Here is a 22,849-nt window from a genome sequence, read left to right as displayed (position 1 = left end):
TTGCACTCTCAGAACTAGATAAATCAAACCACAAAATAAATAAGAAGTTAAAGTAGGGTAAATAGAACACTAGAAAAGTTAGGTATGACAGATCATTGGAGAAAACTAAATGGAGATAGAAAGTACACTTTCTTCTTGGCAATTCATGGAACCTTACAAAAATTGACCACGTATTAGGACATAAAGACCTCAACTTCAAATGCAGAAAAGCAGAAACAGTAAATGCATCCTTTTCAGATCATGACGCAATAAAAATTACATTCAATAAAAAGCCAAGGGAAAATAGACTAAAAAGTAATTGGAAACTAACTAATCTCATCCTAAAGAATGAATGGGTGAAACAGCAAATCATAGACAAAATTAATAATTTCACCCAAGATAATGACAATAATGAGACAACATACCAAAATGTATGGGATGCAGCCCAAGCGGTAATAAGGGAAATTTTATATCTCTAGAGGCCTACTTGCTCAAAATAGGAAAGAGAAAATCAATGAATTAGGCTTGCAACTAAAAAAGCTAGAAAAAGAGCAAATTAAAAACCTCAATCAAACACTAAACTTGAAATTCTAAAAATAAACGGAGAGATCAATAAAATTGAAAGTAAAAAAAACCTATTGAATTAATAAATAAAACTAAAAGTTAGTTCTATGAAAAAAACCAACAAAATAGACAAACCTTGGTAAATTTGATTAGAAAAAGGAAAGAGGAAAATAAAATTGTTAAGTCTTAAAAATGAAAAGGAAGAACTTGCCACGAATGAAGAGAAAATTAGAGCAATAACTAGGCGTTACTTTGCCCAACTTTATGCCAATAAATCTGATAACTTAAATGAAATGGATGAATACATTCAAAAATATAAGTTGCCCAGATTAACAGAGGAAGAAGTAAATTGGTTAAACAGTCCCATCTTAGAAAAAGAAATAGAACAAGCTATTAATCAACTCCCTAAGAAAAAATCCCCAGGACCAGATAGATTTACATATGACTTCTACCAAACATTTAAAGAACAATTAACACCAATGCTATATAAACTATTTGAAAAAATAGGGAATGAAGGAGTCCTACCAAATTCCTTTTATGACACAGACACGGTACTGATACCTAAAACAGGTAAGACAAAAAAAGAAAAAGAAAATTATAGACCAATCTACCTAATGAACACTGATGCAAAAATCTTAACTAACATATTAGCAAAAAGATTACAGAAAATCATCCCCAGGATAATACACATGACCAAGTAGGATTTATACCAGGAATGCAGGGCTGGTTCAATATTAATAAAACTATTAGCATAATAGACTATATCAATAACCAAATTAACAATAACTATATGATCATCTCAATAGATGCAGAAAAAGAATTTGATAAAATCCAACACCCATTCCTATTAAAAACACTTGAGAGTATAGGAAGAAATGGACTTTTCCTTAAAATAATCAGCAGCATCTATTTAAAACCATCAGTAAACATCATATGTAATGGTTCCCAATAAAATTCCTAATAAAAATCAGGAGTGAAACAAGGTTGTCCACTATCACCTTTACTATTCAATATTGTGTTAGAAATGTTAGCTTTGGCAAGAAGAGATGAAAAAGAGATTAAAGGAACTGGAGTAGGTAATAAGGAAACCAAATTATCACTCTTTGCAGATGATATGATGGTATACTTAGAGAACTCCAGAGATTCTACTAAAAAGCTATTAGAAATAATCCACAACTTTAGCAAAGTTGCAGGATACAAAATAAATCCCCATAAATCCTAACCATTTTTATACATCACCAACAAAATCCAACAGCAAGAGATACAAAGAGCAATTCCATTCAAAATAACTGTAGCCAGCACAAAATATTTAGGAATCTATCTACCAAAGGAAAGTCAGGAATTATATGAGCAAAATTACAAAAAACTTTCCACACAAATAAAGTCAGACTTAAATAAGGATCTCCTGGTCCTGCTCATTTCACTCAGCATCAGTTCATGTAAATCTCTCCAGGCCTCTCTGTATTCATCTTGCTGGTCATTTCTTACAGAACAATAATAATATTCCATAACATTCATATACCACAATTTACCTAGCCATTCTCCAATTGATGGGCATTCAATTTCCAGTTTCTAGCCACTACCAAAAAAAAGAACACTCCAATGTTCTTCCACTTCAAATGCCACAAACATTTTGGCACATATAGGTCCCTTTCCCTTCTTCAGTATCTCTTTGGGATATAAGCTCAGTAGTAACACTGTTGGATCAAAGGGTATGCACAGTTTGACAACTTTTTGAGCATAGTTCCCAATTGTTCTCCAGAATGGTTGGATCCATTCACAACTCCAGTTACTATGCATCAGTGTCCCAGTTTCCCCACATGCTTTCCAACTTCATCATTATCTTTTCCTGTCATCTTAGCCACTGTGAGCAGTGTGCAGTGGTATCACAAGAATCGTCTTAATTTGCATTTCTCTGATCAATAGTGATTTGGAACACCTTTTCATATGGGTAGAAATAGTTTCAATTTCATCATCTGAAAATTGTCTGTTCATATCTTCTGACCATTTATCAATTGGAGAATGTTTTGATTTCTTATAAATTTTGAGTCAGTTCTCTATATGTTTTGGAAATGAGGCCTTTATCAAAACCTTTCAACTGTAAAGATGTTTTTCCAGTTTATTGCTCTTCTAATCTTGACTGTATTAGTTTTGTTTGTACAAAAGCTTTTTAACTTGATGTAATAAAAATTTTCTATTTTGTGATCAATAAGGATCTGTAGTTTTCCTTTGGTCACAAATTCCTTCCTCCTCCACAGGCCTGAGAGGTAAATTATCTTGTGTTTTTCTAATTTATTTATAATATTATTCTTTATGCCTATATCATGAACCCATTTGATCTTATCTTGGTGTACGCTGTTAAGTATGGGTCAATGCCTAGTTTCTGCCATACTAATTTCCAATTTTCCCAGTAGTTTTTGTCAAATAGTGCATTTTTATCTTAAAAGTTGGGGTCTTTAGGCTTGTCAAACAGAAATTTTTGCAAGGGTCAGCGTTGAAAAATTAACCATGCATATGTTTTGTCAATAAAAAGCTATTATTTAAAAAAAAAGAAATTAGAAATGAGAGTTTATGGAACAAAGTGTACGACTGGACATCTAGGAAGGGGAGAAGTGGTAAAGGGATTTAAATGTTAAATAAAAGACATTAAAAAGTTGTCCTAGAGGTTAAAAGGGAGTCATTGAAGTTTACTGTGACACATTCAGCTCTGCATTAGGACTACTGTTTTGTCAAACACTAGATTGCTATAGCTACTGACTATTTTGTCCTGTGAACCTAATCTCTTCCACTGATCAAATGGTTTTGGTGCTTTAGATACTTAGATAGTTTTAGATCAGGTAGAGCGAGGCCACCTTCATTTGATTTTTTTTTTTTTTAATGGGGATAAGGGGGAAGAGGATAATGAGTTCTGTTTTGCTGGATTTTTTAACCTTTTGGACATGATTATTTTTAGATGCTTATAAGTAATAGAGTTTGAAATGTTCAAACAGTAGTTTGTGATGCAAAAATGAAGCGCTAGAGACAAACTAAGGTTTACTCTCTTGATCTGCATAGAAATAACTGGATAACATGGGATAACAACATGACAACTGATGAGATCATTAAGCAACAGAAAAGAGCAGAGCCCAGGACCAAGATTTAAGAAACATGTACAGTTAGAGTAGAAGAGAAAAGAGCTCTGGACCAAGTTTTAGCAAACAAATACACAGTTAATGGGTGTGACAAAATATGAAGATCAACAACAAAACAAAAAGTCTAAAAAGGAATATCAGATAATTAGGAGGAGAATTATAAGAGGACACTATCTTGAAGATTGAAAGAGGAGAAAGTATCTAAGAAAAAATCCAAATTTTATAACCCTCTCAAAGACTGAAGTGTTCAGAAAGAATACTTATTGAGAAGAGGATTCCTGAGTATAAATTTATCAGACTATCTACTACAACATCTTTTACAAATATCATGCAGTCCAACTACTTCATTTTACATTTGAGGATACCAGGGCCCAGAATGGTGAAATAATTTCCTCAAAAGTCACTAAGTTTACAAGATTACAGCTTTAACCTCTAAACCTCAATATCTACATCTGTAAAAAAGACAGCAAGTAATCCAACGTACAATTTTTCTATACATGTTTTCACAATTACGTTGACAAGAAAAATCAGATGAAAAAGAAAACAATGCAAGCAAACAACAATATGTCATAAAGTTATTATAAGGTCCAAATGAGATTATGTCTATCTTACTTTTTATATGTTAAATCACTATATATATATATATCAACTGCTATTATTTTATGCCTTATTCTTTCATTTAAATAAACAAATATAATCAGAGAAAAAAAGAACAAACTGAAAATCTCTAATTAAATACCAAATTAGAAAGTCTGACATAGAAGAGATTAATAACATTGAAAATAAGAAAACTACTAAAAGAGTTTTATGAAAAAAAATACAATAGATAATTGATTTGATTAGAAAAAAGAAAATCAAACTACCATTATCAAAAATGAAAAGGGTAAATTCACCACCAGGGAAGGAAAAATTAAAGCAATAATGAGGAGTTTTGCCCAATTGTATGCCAATAAATCTGACAATCTAAGAGAAATGGACAAATATTTAGAAAAAAATATAAATTGCCCAGATTGACAAAAAAATTTTTTTAAATGCTAAAATAATTCCATCTTGGAAAAAGAAATTGAACAAGCCATCAATGAACTCCCTAAGAAAAAAATGGATTTACAAGTGAATCCTACCAAACATTTAAAAAAACAATTAATTCGAATACTATTTGTATTATTTAGAAAAATAAGCAAAGGAATCCTATCAAATTCCTTTAATGGGCTGATATCCAAAACTAGGAAGAAACAAAAGAGAAAGAAAATTATAGACCAATTTCTCTAATGAATATTGATGCAAAAATTTTAAATACAATATTAGCCAACTTTAACCAGGATTTATATAAGGAATGCAGGGCTAGTCCAATATTAGAAAAACTATTAGCAGTTTTTCTGCTAATGGACAGTAACAAAACCAACAGAAATTATGATTATCTCAATAGATAAAGAAGAAGCTTTTGACTATTAAAAACACTAGAGAACACAGGAATAAATGTATTTTTCTTCAAATGGTAACAAATAGCTATCTGAAGTCATCAGAAAACATTATATGTAATGGGGACAAGCTAGATGCATTCCCAATAAGAACGGGGTGAAACAAGGATGCCCATTATCTCTATATTTTTCAATATTGTAATAGTTAATTGCAATTAGTTAAAAATAAAGAAATTGAAGGAATTAAAATAGGTCATGAGGAAACAAAACTATCAGTCTTTGCAAATGTTGTGATGGTGTACTTAAGAGAATCCTAGAGACTCAACTAAAAAGCTACTTGAAACAATTAACAAGTTTAACAAAATCACAGGATTTATAATAAATCCAAATAAATTATCAGCATTTCAATATATTATCAACAAAGCCCAGCAGCAAGAGGTAGAAAAAGAATAATTGTAGATAATATAAAATATCTGAGAGTCTACCTGCCAAGACAATCCCAGGAACTATCTGAAAACCATTAAAAAACAATTTTCACATAAATAAAAAGCCAGATCTAAACAACCAGAAAAATATCAATTGTTTGAGAAAGATGACAATTCTACCTGTTAATTTACTTATTCAGTGTCTTTTCATATAAAATACCAAAAAATTATTTTATACAGCTAGAAAAAAATGATAGCAAAATTCATCTAGAAAAATATCAAAGGAATTAATGGAAAAAAAATGCAAAGGAAGGTAATCTAGTTGTATCAAATCTAAACCTGTAAAGAAGCAATCATCAGAACCATTTGGTACTGGCTTACAATAGAGTGATGGATCTGGAATAAGATGGACACACAAGATGTAATATCATTGACTATAGCAATCAACTGTTTGCTTAAAGAGAAAGACACCAGCTTCTGGGATAAGAAGTCACTATTTAACGAAAACTGCTAGGAAAATTGGAAATTTGTATGGCAGAAACTAGACACTAACCCACAACCAACTAATCACAACTAAGACCCCAAACCAAGATAAGGTCGAAACAGATTCATGATTTAGACATAAAGAGTGAGACTATAAGCAAATAAGAAGAACAAAGGACAGTATTTCTCAGCTGCGTAGAGAAGGAAAGAATTTGGGGCCAAAGAAGAAATAAGAGTACATTATGGAATACAAGCTGGGTAATTTTGATTATATTAAGTTTAAAAGTTTTTGTACAAACAAAACCAATGTAGACAAGAATAGAAGGGAAACAGTAAACTGGGGGAAAAAAATACATCCTAGGGTTCTGACAAAAGTCTTCATTTCTAAAATATATAAAGAATTGACTCAAATTTATAAGCATACAAGTCATTTTCCAATTGGTCAATGTTCAAAGGATAGGGACAGACAATTTTCAGATGAAGAAATGAAAATCACTTCTAGTCATATGAAAAAATGCTCTAAATCACTATTGATCAAAGAAACTCAAATTAAAACAACAATGCTGAATTACCACTACACATCTCTCAGGTTAGCTAAGATAACAGGAAATATAATGATAAATGTTGGAGGGGATACTGGAAAACTGGGACACTAATCCATTGTTGGTGGAGTTCTGAAATGATCCAACCATCCTAGAGAGCAATTTGGAACTATGTTCAAAGGGCTATCAAACTGTGCATACCCTTTGATCCAATAGTGTTCCTACTAGGCTTATATCCAAAAGAGATCATAAAAAAGGGAAAAGAATTCACATGTGCAAAAATGTTTGTGGTAGCCCTTTTTAAGAAACTAGAAACTGAGTGGATGTCCATTCATTTGAATAATGGCTGAATAAGTTATGGCATTTGAATGTAATAGAATATTATTGTTCTATAGGAAACGATCAGCCAGATAATTTCTGAAAGGTCTGGAGAGAGTTACATGAACTGATGGTAAGTGAAATGAATAGAACCAGGAGAACATTATAAAGAGCACCAAGAAGACTATGCAATGATCAATTCTGATGGATTTGGGCCAGTGTGATAGAGAGCCCAGATCTGCACCCAGAGATAGGATTGCGGGGTCTGAGTGTGAATCACAACATAGTATTTTCACTTTTTTTTATTGTTGTTTGCTTGCATTGTTTTCTTTTTCATCTGATTTTTCTTGTCAACATAATTGTGAAAACATGTATAGAAAAATTGCACGTTAGATTACTTGCTGTCTAGGGGAGAGGGTAGAAGGAAGGGAGGGAAAAAATTGGAACACAAGGTTTTGCAAGGGTGAATGTTGAAAACTATCTATGCATGTGTTTAAAGAAAAATACCTCCCCAAAGGCCACAATTTAGATATAAAGGGTGATACCATAAGCAAATTAGGAGAGCAAGGTACAGTTTTCCTGTCAATTCTATTTTGAAAGGAAGAATTTATGAACAAACATGAGATAGAGAATATTATGAAATGCAAAATGGATAATTTTGGTTACATTAAATTAAAAAGTTTTTGCACAAACAATACAAATACAGTCAAGATTAGAAGGAAAGTAAAAAAAGCAGGCAAACATTTTATAGCCAGTGTTCCTGATCAAGGCTTCATTTCTAAAATATAGAGAAAATTGAAACAAATTTATAAGAATCCAATTGGTTCATCAATTGATAAATGGTCAAATAATATGAACAGGCAGTTTTTTGATTAAAAAGTAAAGCTCCCTATAGTCATATGAAGAAATGTTCCAAATCACTATTGATTAGTGTTGAAATCCTTACAAAGTGTTAAGTCATTAGAATTGATAAAGAAAATAATTATCTAATTTAGCATGGTTCAGTATGATTGATCTGATGCTACAAGGAGATGTTATGGGCCAGAACTTGAAACAAGGTCCTAAGTGGAATTGAGGAGACAATCTGTAAATCTAGTTTAGAACTGATTTAATCCTACAATAAATAACAGTTTCCCAGTGATATAATGATTGGTGTGTACTCAGTGTACAGCATATAAGCAAGAAGTTCTCAGGGCCAAAGAGCACTCTGGGAGATTGAGAGCCAGGAGTGAGTGGAGGCCTCAGTTAGACAAGACTTGGAAGGATAAAATAAACGTTTGGATTTTATCAGCTGGCTGCATTTGAGGTGATTATTGATCTGAACTGAAACTAAGGCTGCCTCCAGAAAACCTCCCCAAAAAACCTGCTCCCAGAGAACCATCATATTATAGAAAAAGAAGAGAACACTACAGATTAGAGAAATGTTATTTAAAACAAGTCTGAGGTACCACCTCATACCTATTAGACTTGCTAATATGAATGAAAAGGAAAATGATAAATGTAGGAAAATTGGGACACTAATGCATTGTTGAAGGAGTGGATGGAATATAATTTGGAACTATGTCCAAAGAGCTACAAAATTGTACACACTCTGATCCAGCAATACCACTAAGAAATCATAAAAAAGGAAAAAGGACCCACATGTACAAAAATATTTATAATAGTTTCTTCTAATGGCAAAGAATGGGAAATAGAGGAAATGCCCATCAATTGCAAAACTGCTGAACAATCTTACAGGCATAGTCCATATCCCTGATCAATTTTATCAATAAAAGAGTCAAAGATCAAAAAGAGGAAGGAAGAAAAGGAGAAAGGAAGAAAGTACCAACAAAGTAAAAAATTCCAATTAAATACTAAAATAAATCTGAGAAATAAAGTAACAAAAATGAAAGAGAAAATAAAAACGAATAAAATTAGTAGCTAGTTTCTAAAGGGAAAAATCAGTAAGTCATTTATTTTTACAAAAAAAAAAAAAAAGGAAAGAAAATCAAATCACTAGAATAAAAACTGAAAAGGAAAATTCAATACAAACAAAGAAATAAAGGAAATAATTAGGAACTAGTTTGCCAAACTACATACTAACAATCATATATTCCAAAAAGAAAAAAATGTATAAAAAAAAGTAAAAAACAAGTAGACTTAAAAATTCCATCAACAATTCAATTATATAAAGTATTTGCAAAAGGGTTATTTTACCAAATGCCTTTTACATAAGAGGCAAATATGACCTTAACACGTATAACAAGGAGAGACAGAACAAAGGTAAAATTTTGTGTCAATTCCCTAATTAGCACTGAAGAAAATTTTAATATTAGCAACATTAGCAAAAGAGGGTCTAGAAAGCTATCAATAAGATTATATATTAATACCAGCTGGGATGTGGGATTTGTTCAATATTACAAAAACCACAAACAAAATAGATGTTATAAATAATAACAAAAATTATGATTATAAACATACCCAAAAAAAAAAAAAAAAAAACCCACTTTTTTTGACAAAATCTAATACACATTTCTGCTAAAAAACACCAGAAAAAATGGACCTTTCCTTCACAGGATAAATAGCATATGTCTGAAAATAAGAAGCATCATCATATATTATACACTAAGGGTAAGTTAGACATCTTTATATAAAGATAAATGTCAGAGTAAAACAATGATGTTCAGAATCATTATAAATTGAAATAGGTTTAGAAATTCTGCAAATAGTGATAAGAAAAATAGGAGAATAAACACAGGTAAAGAGGAAATAAAACACTATTTTTGAGGATATGAAGGTTCAATTAGAGAATATTAAATTATTTGAAACAGTAACTTTTAGAAGAAACTCATTTGGAGGAACAAAAAGTGAAAAATCTCAAAAGAAATAATCAGAAAGAGGAAAGAAGGGGCCTAGCCATTTCAATGTCTCCAACTACAAAAAAAAAAAAAAAAATCATGGAAATTATTTGGTACTGGTTTAAAAGTAAGAGTCTGAAGAGTCTGACTAGTGGAACAGATCAGGTACACAATATATGCAAGCAAACAAACCCAGTAAGCTAATATCTCAGAAACCTAAAGATCCCAGCTATTGGAGCAAGGATTAGTATTTAATAAAATTCATCAGAAAAATCATAAAGTAGTCTAACAAGATTTAGGTTTTGAGGAGTGCCTCAAACAAATATCAAAATACCTAAGGAAAGTCACAACAAAACCAGAAGAAATTGAAAAATAAAGGTAAGCTTCTTTTTACAACTATATGCTATTAAAAAACAAACACCACCACAAACAAAATACAGGACTACCTTCGAAAAATAAAAATACCCGAAGTAAAGACCATAAAGACATCTTAAAACATTCTAACCTTGGATTACAAGAATGGCAGAAGTTGGGAAGAGGATCCAGGATCAATATGAATATTCAAGTAGTAGTTTATTATGCCAGGCACAGGATACTTATGATCCTCTTTGTTAATAAGCTCAAGATAGTTACTAATCCATGGGACTCCCAATCTGTCCCCCAATGGGAAAAATGGAACTTTTCCTATAACAGGATAAGAGTTCTGACAGTACTGATGAATAGTTGTATCAGTATGTAGCTGACTACCTACAATAGTGAGCAACCTCCCAGAAGCCATATATATGATAAGTCGAGGCTATCCTGGAAAGAAGATAGACATTTCCTTCTCTAGTGATTTCTTAGATCCAGTCTCCAGGAAGATTTATCTGCTAAGAATAAAGTGTTTCTGGACTTTGTTCCAGTTAATCCTCTCCTGCCTTTCTTTATTCCTTTCCTGGAACAGCATTGCCTTAGCTTCAAGGTCCTTGCTCTTTTATAAGTCTCTATACATCTTGGAAAAGTAGTTCAGGTTTCTCTCAACTAGCATATTTTGGTATAGTTTGAAATGGTTTAGGGAATTTCTTTCCATAAAAAGGAGCAACACTGTTGGGAGGCACCTAAGAGTATGGAAGAAGTAAAAGTATTGCTAAATAATTATGTTGGATATGTACTCGTAAGAAAGGAGAACCCTTAGTTAACTTGGTGACTGACCTGAATCACTGAATGAGGGTGAGGAAGAGTATTTATTTAGTCACTGTGGAAGAAGAGGGCAGCTGTCCTACAGAAAGAGGCCTAAGAAGCCAAGAGTTTGATATAGCTCTCTGAGTGAGGGAGGTTTCAGTTGTTGGACCAAGGAATACTATGCAAGTAATAGTTTGGGAAGAGCCTCCGTCTCAACTTAGAACCCAAAATGGATTGGGTATAAGAAAAGCTGTTAGAACCTGTTTAGTCACTTTACCACAGATGAACCTGTGACAGGATAAAAAACTGCTAAGTATATTACAAAAATCTGTGCAGAGTCCCTGATATTTCTGGAGTTGTTCCTGATCATCATCATCACTTTAGTGGAGAAGAAATCTTCAACTATGCTAGGGGATCACCACCTGTGCTGTAGTTTTAATGTTCTTGGGGCTGCTCTTGTTCGTCAATACCACTTTGCATTAGGCAATGCATGGTGCACTCTGAACATCCAGCATTCATCACGTAGAATTAGATTAAGAGTTATAATTGAAATTAGATTAGAATTCCTTTTGAAGGAGGAAATAAAAGTGTAGGATCTCCAGCTTTTTGTATGCCTCACCATTTCTGTGACATGCCCTCCACATATCACACATTCCTTCTCTCCCTTCTCCCCTCCCCCCACCTTCTCCTTAGTATTGACTATAAACTGTCCTGTAAAACAGTGGTGGCATCCTCACTTAGAAACAGGGGTCACTGAAGTGGACATAAGGCTCCTTGCAGGCCACATGCTAACTTTTTGAGATGCAATATTACCAAAGTTTTATTATATTTTAAGTTCTTTTGTTAAATGGTTTCCAATTGCATTTTAATCAGGTTTGAGCCACACTAGAGAGTGCATTGCAACCTTTGGAGCCACATGTTTGACACCTCTACTATAAGAGACTGGAGAACTGGTCCATCCAAAGAAAGAGAGAAAGCTTAGACTCACATTTTTTTATTTTTCTCTCTAATTTCCTTTTTCTTACCTATGACAGGACTGTCTAGTCATTTAAATAGGGGAAAATCATTCAGAGGACTATTAGAACTTTGCCATCAAAGGGTGAGATATGATAGGATTAGTGATTTCCTGATTCAGTTTTCCTGACCCTAATACAACTTCCTCCTTATCCCCAACACAACTTGATTGGCTCTAGCTTTCCTGATGCAGCTTCTTGCATCTGGGAGCAAAAAAGGTCCCTGCCACATGTAATTAGTGCCTCTCAAGGTTGAATAGGTTGCTTAGGATTACATAAATTGCTGTACCCTGTTGACTGACCAGATACATTTCCAAATGGAGATGAGGGAAACTGTGTTCAGAAACACTAAGTGTACTTTTTTTTTTTTTTTTTACTGCACACTGTTGTGTATTGGGCAAAAAATTTTAGCAATATATACTAAACAGCTTTTTTTTTTCCCTTCATACATATGCTAGTAAATACAGAAAGCTTTATCTACAATCTCTAAAAATTTTTATGTTCACATTTTTATACAGTGAATCAGGTATTACTGGATGACCTGAGGAATTATCTGAAATCAGTACTGCTTTAAACATGATATTGTTGTCCTTGCAACATTTCCTAAAAGTTGTGCTAAAATAACTTAAAAACAAGTTGGATCATCCAGAACTAGAAGTGATCAATGATTTGTATGCTCTCAGAATAGATTTTTTGAGAATAAACAAAGTAATGAGGTGTTTGTAAAAAAAACTTGAAAAAAATACATTTTCCTTATTCCTGATTATTTTATTTTAATAAACAAAAAAACCTACTTTAAAAAAAATTTCATTGTTTATCTCCATAGAGCTGAAACCAATGACATTTTTACACATGTAATTATAATTTCAAATAGAGCAAATTTAAATGTAACTTCATGGGATTCATTATTCAGATGAACAGACCTAACTGCACATTTTATCATACCCACCATCAATCTTTCCATTGTCCTCTGTGTAATAATGACTTAATGAGACTAAGAGAGGAAGCAGTTGTGACCTTATTGCTACAAAAGCAATAGCAGCAGAATCTTAGTTATTAAACATATAGGCCTTTGCTTTTATGGAAAGTTTGGTATAAGTAAAGGATTTGTCCAAATCCAAAATCCAAAAGGGCAATTTAGCCCTTTTTTTTCTTCCCTTCAATTTTTCTGTACGATTTTTGGCCCAACTGGTCTATGTATACCATCTGTCTCAGGCATCCAAGTACTTGAAGATGTTTTTACAAAAGTATGTTAAAATCTGAGAACCACAATTCAATCACTTGGTCATACCTATGTGGATGATCAAGTCAAATTTCTTTCAGTGATTGCAATTATTTGCAACTTTCTGGGGCTTAAAGCCATTAGCTCAAAGTCATCCACAAACAGAATTATCTGGAGGACCTTACTATTCACAGAAATTCATTCTTCAACCTCAACTTTGTATTAGATCTCCTACATCACAAAAAGCATATGTATTCCTATTTGATGATGCCTTATCTAATGTGCATTATCAGAAGTTTGTTGGATATTATTTCTGTTGCCATCTCTTCCAAGGAAATTTACCTTTGAGGATGCTCTTCATTTGACTAATAAAGAAAAGATTTTGTATAGATGGGAAAGATGACAAACAAGTTGAGAGTTTTTCTGGTCACCTTTTTTGGTATTCATAAGGCATGAGATTTTTCTATAAGACTTATCTTGTATTTTCCCCTTCAGATAACTTCAAGCTCACAAATGAATGACTTTTAGTATTGAGCTCCACATATAATTAGTTCAAATAAACTGCTTTCCTTGTATCTGATCTCTTTAGTACCATTTGTACTTCAGTAAGAAACTCAAGGACACCCCCAAATGTGGGGAGATTCTATAACCTCCTTAATACAGATAACAGTTTTGTTATAATGATCTTAGACATCTTTTTTCCATTTGTCTTATATTAGTAGTCTTTCTTACAGTTTTATTCTAAATGTTCTTGGGATAAAAACCTTCGCTTAAGCGAATATCTTGCCAACCTATTTCTTAACTAGATTACCCACCATTGATTTCTTCAACTTTGTAACATAATATTGTTCTTTAATAGTACACTCATGAGTTTACAAGTAAGTTTATATTCTAATCTAGAGTTGCCTCGAACTATCATCTCTCTCTGTTTGGTGAGTATATTAGATGTTTGCTGACTAAGCCACTTTTTGGGGTCTTTTTCTTCAGAAAGTTAGGAGGTATAGTGAAGAGAATACTAGGCCTTAGTGAAGAAGATCTGAATTGAACACCTTCTAACGGTGTTAGCTTGGGCAAGTTATTTAATCTCTGCTTACCTCAGTTTCCTTAAGGGTGAAATAGGGATGATAATAGCATCTATCTTTCAAGTCTTCTCTTAGTTCTATAATAAGTGCCTAGCATAGAGTATAACATTTTATAAATGTTAGCTATTATTATGTTAGTGCCCTTCCTCTTGAACTACTTTATATTTAAATGATTTGTATTTTTTCTCTTTTATTTTCTATATATGCTTCTATAAGTACTTGGATGCTCCATTAAAAATTAAGTTCCTTGGGAGCAAGAATTGTTTCATTTACTGGTCATGGAATCCCAGCACTTACAACAGTGCCTGGCACTTATCAGGAGCTATTATATCTTATTTATAGTGGGTAAACTAACTTCTAGATACATTTTGTCGATATCAATATTATTTTTGAGATCTGTTTTCCATTTTTAAATTATTTGCTTAAATAATTCAAGGTTTACATGTTTCAATTGTATATCATATACTTTTCTCATTATCTTGTTTTAAAAGAATTCTATTATTAGCTCTGACAAATCAATGAAAATTATTCACAACTACTAATTCAGGGCTAACCCTCAAATAAATAAGTCTTTTCCTGTCAGTTAATATATAATATTTTATTTCTTATGGTGTTATCTAGTACTCACCATGTGTGGCACATAACAATTCTTTTCTCCAAGAAAGTGTTCATAATGCAGAGACATGAGGTTTCTGAGAAATCAATGAGACTTTGGCATCTCTCATTCCTTTTTTCAGAAACATTTTTTTTCATATTGCCATACTCAACGGTTTTCCCCCCACCTTTGCATTAAAATAACCAAGTATTAGAGCATATATTAATTTCACGTGACACTTCTGCCTCAGCAACCAATACTAGTATAAAAGCTACAGGCCACAAGGTGGTCTTTTGAAAATACAACATTGCTACTATTAAAATATCAGTTCTGAAATATATGAATATTCGAAGAAATGTGTCTTGCCATTGAATATAGAATAAAAACCATTGACAAGTTCTTTCTTAGTCTCAGTTGTACCCATGACCCATACTTTGGTATTAACTTCTTTTTTCTGCTATTATTTATTCAAGAATGTCAAAATGGATATGATTCAGTTCCTCTAGCATATGTTCACTTACTGATCATTAGACAAGTTCACATTCAGAATACCAATGGTCAAACTAAAGTAAAAATATATGTAAAGCTTTACCATCCTCTACCCTTTGCAATTACACTGGCAATCTCACCATACAAATTCTTTATATAACATATTATTTCTGCTACCATCTCTTCCAAGAAAATCTACTATTACCTTTGAGGATGTTTTTTATTAGAGAAGACTAAGAGCTTCTGTATATTTGGGAAAGAACACAAACAAGTCATTAGTATTATTAGATGATTTTAGGTAGGTAGAGAAAATGAAAAGTAAAAGAGGGCCAATGATTTTCATCTATCTCAAACTAAAAATTGTTTTCTCCAGTCACAAAACTGTTCCATCAAAAAATTCTCAATTACAATAGAGAGAAAACAAAATCTCCCCATAGTCAAGATCTTTAGAAAAATTATAAAGAGCTTTCCAACAATAGCAAAATAAACCAACTAGTCCTTTATTCCCCACTAGCCATCTAAAAGAAATATTAATGCATATTGAAATAGCAAAAAGAGCAGACATCAAAGAGGCCCAGATAAATAACTATCTTCCTTTTTTGAAAACTGGAATCCTATGTTATATTCTATAAATAATCACAAATTCCAAGTAATAATTTTTACACATATAGTACACCAGTTTCATTCAGATGAATTACTAAATTCTCTGCAATTTTACTATCTCTGAAAAATCTGATTTCCCCGGATTCTATTAACCAATAAATGGTTCTAGTTAACACTGGATGTTAAGGGTAGGGAATATTTACTTGCAACATAGACAACTATTAAAGTCTCAATCATGCTGAAAATGGCTCAAAGTCCAAGATAACTCAAGTTAAATAACAAAGTAAAAATCACTTGATCTTTCTCTTTCTGAAGAACAGAAGCAAGCAAACAAGAGAGAAGAGAAGCCAAAGACTTGGAAAAATACTCAGGCCAATACAGTAAGAAAGAACAAACATTTCAGTGAAAACTAAAAGATATTTATAAAAACAAAAGGATGGTTGGGTATATATTCTAATTCATATTGATTTTCATCTGCTTAGTTTTTTTTTTTTTTTTTAACAAGGAAATAAAAAACTCAAAGCAAATATCTATCTACATGGGATTAAGTTGTTAAACATCTCATCTATAGGGTGAGAAAATCTAAGAGAAAGTTAAGATTTATAGCTTCATTTTTTATTGATTCTACTTTACTTGATTATAATAAGAGACTGTTTAGCTACTTTAATTTAACAAATTTGGCAAAATTATCTTTAATAATTACTAAACCCATAAAGTTGTTCAACTTTTCCAATCTAGCCACTGAATTCTAGCATCACAAACATCGTAAAAAACATAGAATTCAACATTTCTACTCTCGAGTAACTGAAAATTAGCAAATTTAACTCAGCATGCCTTACAACAAATTTAACTTCATGTAATAACACCCAAAATGGATATCAGATAGTTAAAAACATGACTATGCTGAAAAATTTAAGACTGAAAATCTTCAGGCATTTGACTAATAGTGTACCCTTTCTTAATGTATCAATGTGTTAATAACCAGCAGCTATAAAAGCTATACTTTGAAAGAGAAGTAAATGTTTCCAGTCTTTAGGTATTAAAAAATATTTCTTCAATAATACCATCATTTCTCCTTCATATAGTATACACTCAAACATTTGCTTAAAGATTTTAGAAACTAAATTGTAAACATAAAACTTTCAAACACCTAGAATATTCTTTTTCTTTTTCTTTTTTTTTGCTGAGGCAATTGGGTTAAGTGACTTGCCCAAGGTCACACAGCTAGGAAGTGTTAAATGTCTGAGACCATATTTGAACTCAGGTCCTCTTGACTTCAGGGTTGGTGCTCTATCCACCACTGCACCATTCAGCTGCCCCACACCTAGCATATGCTTAAAGTGACAGGCCTAATAGGAAAAAAATTCATATACTAGATTAAAATAAAAAAAAAAAAAAAACTAAAAAGTTTCACCTTTTTTTTTCTTCCTGACAAAGGTAGGCAGCAAGTCTATGGCCCAAACTATTTCAGGTTCAAAGAATAAATATCAATTTTATATTGCTACCACTATTTTCCAGCACTTCCATTACATAGCAACCAAGGATAGGCTACATTCAACTCTTGTTTCTTAAAATTCCAAAAATAAAGCAAGAGGCAAGCCTGATGAATAAAATTGTCTCCTCAATACAATGCCAATTCCTTAAAGTCAGAGACATTTTTATCTTTCTCTTTGCATCCCCAGTATTAAGCCCAGTACTGACAAACAGAAGGCACTTAATTTCTGCTGATTAATGAATAGATTGATATGATAAGTTGGTTATAATCAGGGCATTGACTCTGTGCTATGATAAAATATAGGACATATATTAAAGGCTGTTCCTTTGTAAAAGGGAATAATACTTAGACTGTCTTGTTTAAAAGTTGTTTAAAGGGAATCGGTCTATAAAACCACAAAATGCCATATAATTAATCTCATATCAATATTTATTTTTTAAAAATCTTTCAAACAACTAGACCATCTAAAACTTTAAAAGTGCTATATTGTATGAGTTAGGTATTTGGTCACTAAATATTCAGCTAAAGAATCTGATCTGACTGCTTTGGAACAGATTTTAAATTGGGCATGGCAATTTATTAAGAATTCATTAAGTTTCTATTATGTGCCAGGCACTGTGTATACTAAACAATGGGTTAAATTAAAAAAAAAAAAAAAAACTCCTCTTAAAAAGCTTAATGGGAGAAATAATATGAAAACAACTATGTACTACATACATATAAATATATGTGTATATATACATATATGATAAATGGGAGAAATTTTCAAGACATAATCAAAATAAATACTGAATTCAAAGAGGAGATAGGGAAAAGACACTCGAAATGAAAAGAAAGGAGAAGAACCTATGATATGGATCTGGATGAGGCTAAGAAAAGAGAAAGAGTGGAAACTGCTATTCTGGAATAGATGGAAAAGAATGCTACCCACCTGTTATAGAGAAGTGACAGACTTATATGTAAAATCCAAAAGGCAGTTGCAGTTGAGTAACATGTTTGGAAGCCAGACTGAAAAGGGTTGAAGAGATAAGAGAATTAAAATGCTTAACAAATTAGGCTAGCATCAACTTCTATAAAAATATTAAGTCAATATGCTGCCCTTTTATTAATATCATGTTATCAGTAACTTAAAAGTACTACTCTTCAAGGGAGTTGATCACCCCTTAACTAGAATTTACTTTTCTGTGAATACTAATATGAGAAAGAATCAGAATTTTCCCCAAAATCAAGAAAACTGTAGCCACATCAATAATTTAATAATCTACGTATCATTTTATTACAAAAGCAAATTAAATTGTGCATAACTGTCTCCTTGCAAAACCATAGTGACCCCTCTAATTTTATGCTTTAGCAAGTGACTCAAGGTTTTTAATCTGTCTAGATAAAACTCAGCTAGTCTAATTTCAAGGCTCATTTTTCCCCTTAAATTTCACTAACCAAACAAGTCAGAATAGATCTATAACAAAAGAAATATGCACATAAACATTTTAATTAACACTCAAACTAAAATTTTAGTAAGCATGTTTTGACTATTAAGTCTTAAGTTTGGAAGGAAACTTAGGGGTCTTGGTCAAAGTTCTTTCCCAAAGCAGGAAATACTTAGATATGACATATTAGTTATCCATATGCTTGTCTAATTTTAGCAGCTCACTACTTCTCTATTTCACCATTCTTACAATTTCCTAGCATTATTCCAAATTCTTTTATTTCCTTCTTACCCCACATAGATGCCAAATATTGCCATTTTGAGTTCTATAACATCTCTTGCATCCAAATCTTTCTTTCCACTCACAGAGCCTTCCACTCACTCTGTCAGCCTGCCAGTGACAGAGCCACTTGTCAACTGGAATTTTACAAAAGCTTTCTAATTGGTTTTAGGACCCCAACTTTCTCACTACAGTAGTCCATTCTATCCACTACTGCAAAGGTAAATTTTGATTAAACATGGATCAGATCCTCTGACTCTCCTACTCAAATCAATTCTAGTGGTTTTCTCTTATCTCTAGGATAAAATGCACCGTCTTTGTACACAAACCTCAAGCTCTCACCAACTTCACTGGACATTTCTCCTACTTCTACTCTGAGATCAAGTTAAACTACCCTTTTCTCTATCTCCCATATGACAGGCTATCTCCTCTCTCAGTCTTTGTACCAGACATCCCCCAAGTATAGAATGCATACATGCCTCCTTACTTTTGTCTTCAATCTCTCCTCCTTTAAGATATAACTGAAGCACCTTCTGCATGTTTTTCCATATACACCAAATGATAGTACCATCTTCTTCAAATTACCTTATATTTTATTACTCTCTATACATTTGCATTTATTCACCTTAATCCCCTCCCCCCCACTCCCTTGCCCTGGGCACAAAGTAGGTATAATAAATGCTTTACTGAGACATGGTGGAGAACTCAAATGGTCAGAAACTGAGCCTAAATCTATCTCCCTCTAACTTTCACTGAACTTCAAAACTGAAAGTAACCTCATGGAGCCAAACCACAGAAAAGGAACCTAATCTATAAACGAAAACACCTATATATTAAACCAAATTGGTATACTTACATTTGAATAAAAACACATGTAATGTTCTGAGAATCTTCACATTATAGGAATTCAACAAGCATCTACTAAGCACTATGTGTAAAGAACTGAAGATATAAATCCAAAAATAAAAGTCCCTTTCTAAAAGGAGCTGACATAGTATGGAGGGAATATAACATGTACTTTTTGTGAAGGGAGCTCAAATTTGCAATTTCATTCATGTTGGGAATTGCCACTTTGAAAACTTTTTCCACCAAAGCAGGTCTGAAATTTATTATTTTAGAATTGTCTTGGCAAACTGAGAGTTTAAATCACTTGTCCATGGTTACATAGCTGAACTATATGTCTAGATTTAAATCCTTGTATTCCTGACTCTATAGCTAGCCCTATTATTACCACCTATAAATGTATAGTAATTTCAAATCCAAGATTCTATAATCTACAGTTTCTCTTATCATGTAGGCCAAGAAATTAAGCCTCTGTCCATAAGTAAATTTTCTCACCTTTAAGATTGGGATAATAAAATGTAAGATAATCAAATAACTTAACACTTCTTTTATTTAAAGATACAGGATTTCATCAGTGTGGGTATTCCCTCCACAAAGTAGGATCTTGATGATGAAATACCCTAACAAATGTTCAATTACATTAATCAATAATCATTTATATAATAGTGTAAGTTTGGTAAAACATTTCCTTCACAACAAAACTACGATGTGCATACTTGTTTTTTTTTTTTTTTTTTTTTTTACAGAAGAAAAAACTAAGGCTGAGAGATTTAAGTGATTTGTTTGTGTTCACACAGCAAGTATGGGGGGGGAGGGGGGGTCGAGAACTGATACCCAGATAACCTTAAATATGAATGTTATTCAGACAATAAAGAGTGAAAACTAGGTTTATGTCTTCATGCTGACCTCATTTTTCAAAAAAAAAACTCACTGTGGATATTTGTTATCTATAGGAGACCATGTTTTAGAACAGAAGAAAAACAAACTAGAAGGATTCAGGGATTAAACTCAGTTAAAAAATAGTGCCTTATTAATAAAACAGCACACAATAAATATTAAATATAAGCAGTAGACTTTACCTGCCAGACTCTTAGTCCGCACATACTTTCTGACTTCATTTTCCTCCATCTCATTATCTTAAAACCCCAAAGCATTCAATCTGATATTACAGTAGAACTGAATCTATTTGAGGGCAAAAATGAAATCCAGTTTTCTCAGTAAATACTTTAAAATTTTATTTCTCCCATTTTACACCTGACTTTTCACTTCCATATTTTTTGTACTTGAAAAAAAGGTAGAGCTTTAGAAATCTAAACAGAAATCATTGAACCTAATTCCCCTTTGGACATTTAACAAATAATTGCATTTGACTATTTGTAAATCATTTCTTTGGAGTTGTAAAGTCTTGGTGGTTACTAGATTTTGGTTATGATCAATTTATTTACAAATGAAATCAGTTAAAAATTACTGATTTACTCTATATAGTGACATTATATCTTAGAGAATAAAGAGGAGACTAAGAGAAATGTTTATCCTAATGAGCTTATAGTCTGCAGTGTAAGATGAAAAGAATACTAAGGCTGTGATAGCTTCTTTGAAACATCTGACGGATTATCTTATGGAAAAAGGGGTCAGATTTTTTTTTTTTATATGTCATCCCATGGGAGAAATGAGTAGAAGTTATGAAGACTCAAGATGAGGCTTTACTACTGGAAAAACTTTCTAACAATTAGAGCTGTATAAAACTGAAAGGAGCTATTATAACATTCCCAGCAGAGAATGGTTGATCATTTCTCAGATAATTGTAATGAGGATTCCTTTAATATGAATTGGACCAGACAGCTACTGAGTTTCCTTGCAATTGTCAAATTCTATGACTGTGATGACTTCTATGGTAGGTATTGTTTAAGTTTAAATTCTAAAATAATTTTACACAGTTAAATAATTTACTGAACTCATCACAAAAAGTCACTACCCTCTGAAATGAAAGGACAATACAATTATTAAAATATTTGCTACATAACAAGTCTTTAGTTGAAATTAAGACATAGCAAAAGGGGAAAAAAATGCAGATAGGACATAACTAATCTTTAGCTGAAATTAAACCCATTTCTCTATATTGCCAATATGTAGCATAAGGAAAAAAAAAAAATTCAGGGAGGACTCATTTCATTTAATCAGTAGTTTCACCCTTTTCTCCTACCAACCAAAATCAACTTTTTCAGGAATAGTAAAACTCTGATAAATTTAAAATATTTTAATGGAAGATGCTAACAAATACTGAATTTATCAGAAGGAAAATTCAAAGTAGTTGTACTAAAAAAAAAGTTTTTAAAAAATTATCTAAAATTAGAAACCATTAAATTTAGGATGAAATTCTTTTCCTTCCAATATTCAGTTAAGATTTGGATTAATATACAGCAATATATATGTGTGTATACATAATACACAACATCTTTTTTGAAATTAAAAAATTTATTTATATCTGGGTCTTCAATAATATGCTTTAAAGTTGACAAAGGATTTTCCATATTAAAAATCTTTACTTAGTTTGGGTAACTAATAACTGATCTCATGCAAAAGAAAAATTAAATTACAAACGAGAAACTAGATTTCAAGTATTTTGCATACTGGAAATTCCTAATAGGACCATTCGCTCTTTAAAGTGTTTGCAACCTCCAAAAGATATCAATTCCATTTTGCTCTTATGGACTTGTTTTTTCTTTAATGTTATTAGCTTTAACAAATGACAGTAATATTTTAAAATCTTTCTTTACTCCAACTGTATAACATAAATGATAGGAGTGGCTTAGTCACAACCTTGAAAAAATAATCCATACTGATTTAGATATAAACTGATGAACTTTAAAAAACAAAATATTTAATTTTGTAACTATGTTCAGCAATTAATTCAGAAGTTTTCGTTAAGAAGGCTATTTAAAA

The 22,849-nt window shown here is 32.0% G+C and overlaps 1 protein-coding gene across 3 annotated transcripts in view; it reads right to left on the bottom strand.

Annotated features, from left to right (window-relative positions):
- SCAF11 (SR-related CTD associated factor 11) overlaps positions 1–22,849 on the bottom strand; it is a 90,845-nt gene that overhangs the window by 66,747 nt on the left and 1,249 nt on the right. The window contains exon 2 of one of the 3 annotated variants that reach the window (XM_051961799.1): positions 18,289–18,365. The exons of the other annotated variants lie outside the window; for them this stretch is intronic. The gene's annotated coding sequence lies outside the window, so the exon portion shown is untranslated. The remainder of the gene's footprint in view (positions 1–18,288; positions 18,366–22,849) is intronic. 3 annotated transcript variants of the gene reach the window in all.

The sequence above is a fragment of the Antechinus flavipes genome, chromosome 5, assembly GCF_016432865.1.
Source record: "Antechinus flavipes isolate AdamAnt ecotype Samford, QLD, Australia chromosome 5, AdamAnt_v2, whole genome shotgun sequence".
Classification (NCBI taxonomy): domain Eukaryota; kingdom Metazoa; phylum Chordata; class Mammalia; order Dasyuromorphia; family Dasyuridae; genus Antechinus; species Antechinus flavipes.
Note: the sequence above shows the minus strand (reverse complement) of the source record. Positions and strands in the feature narration are given on the sequence as shown.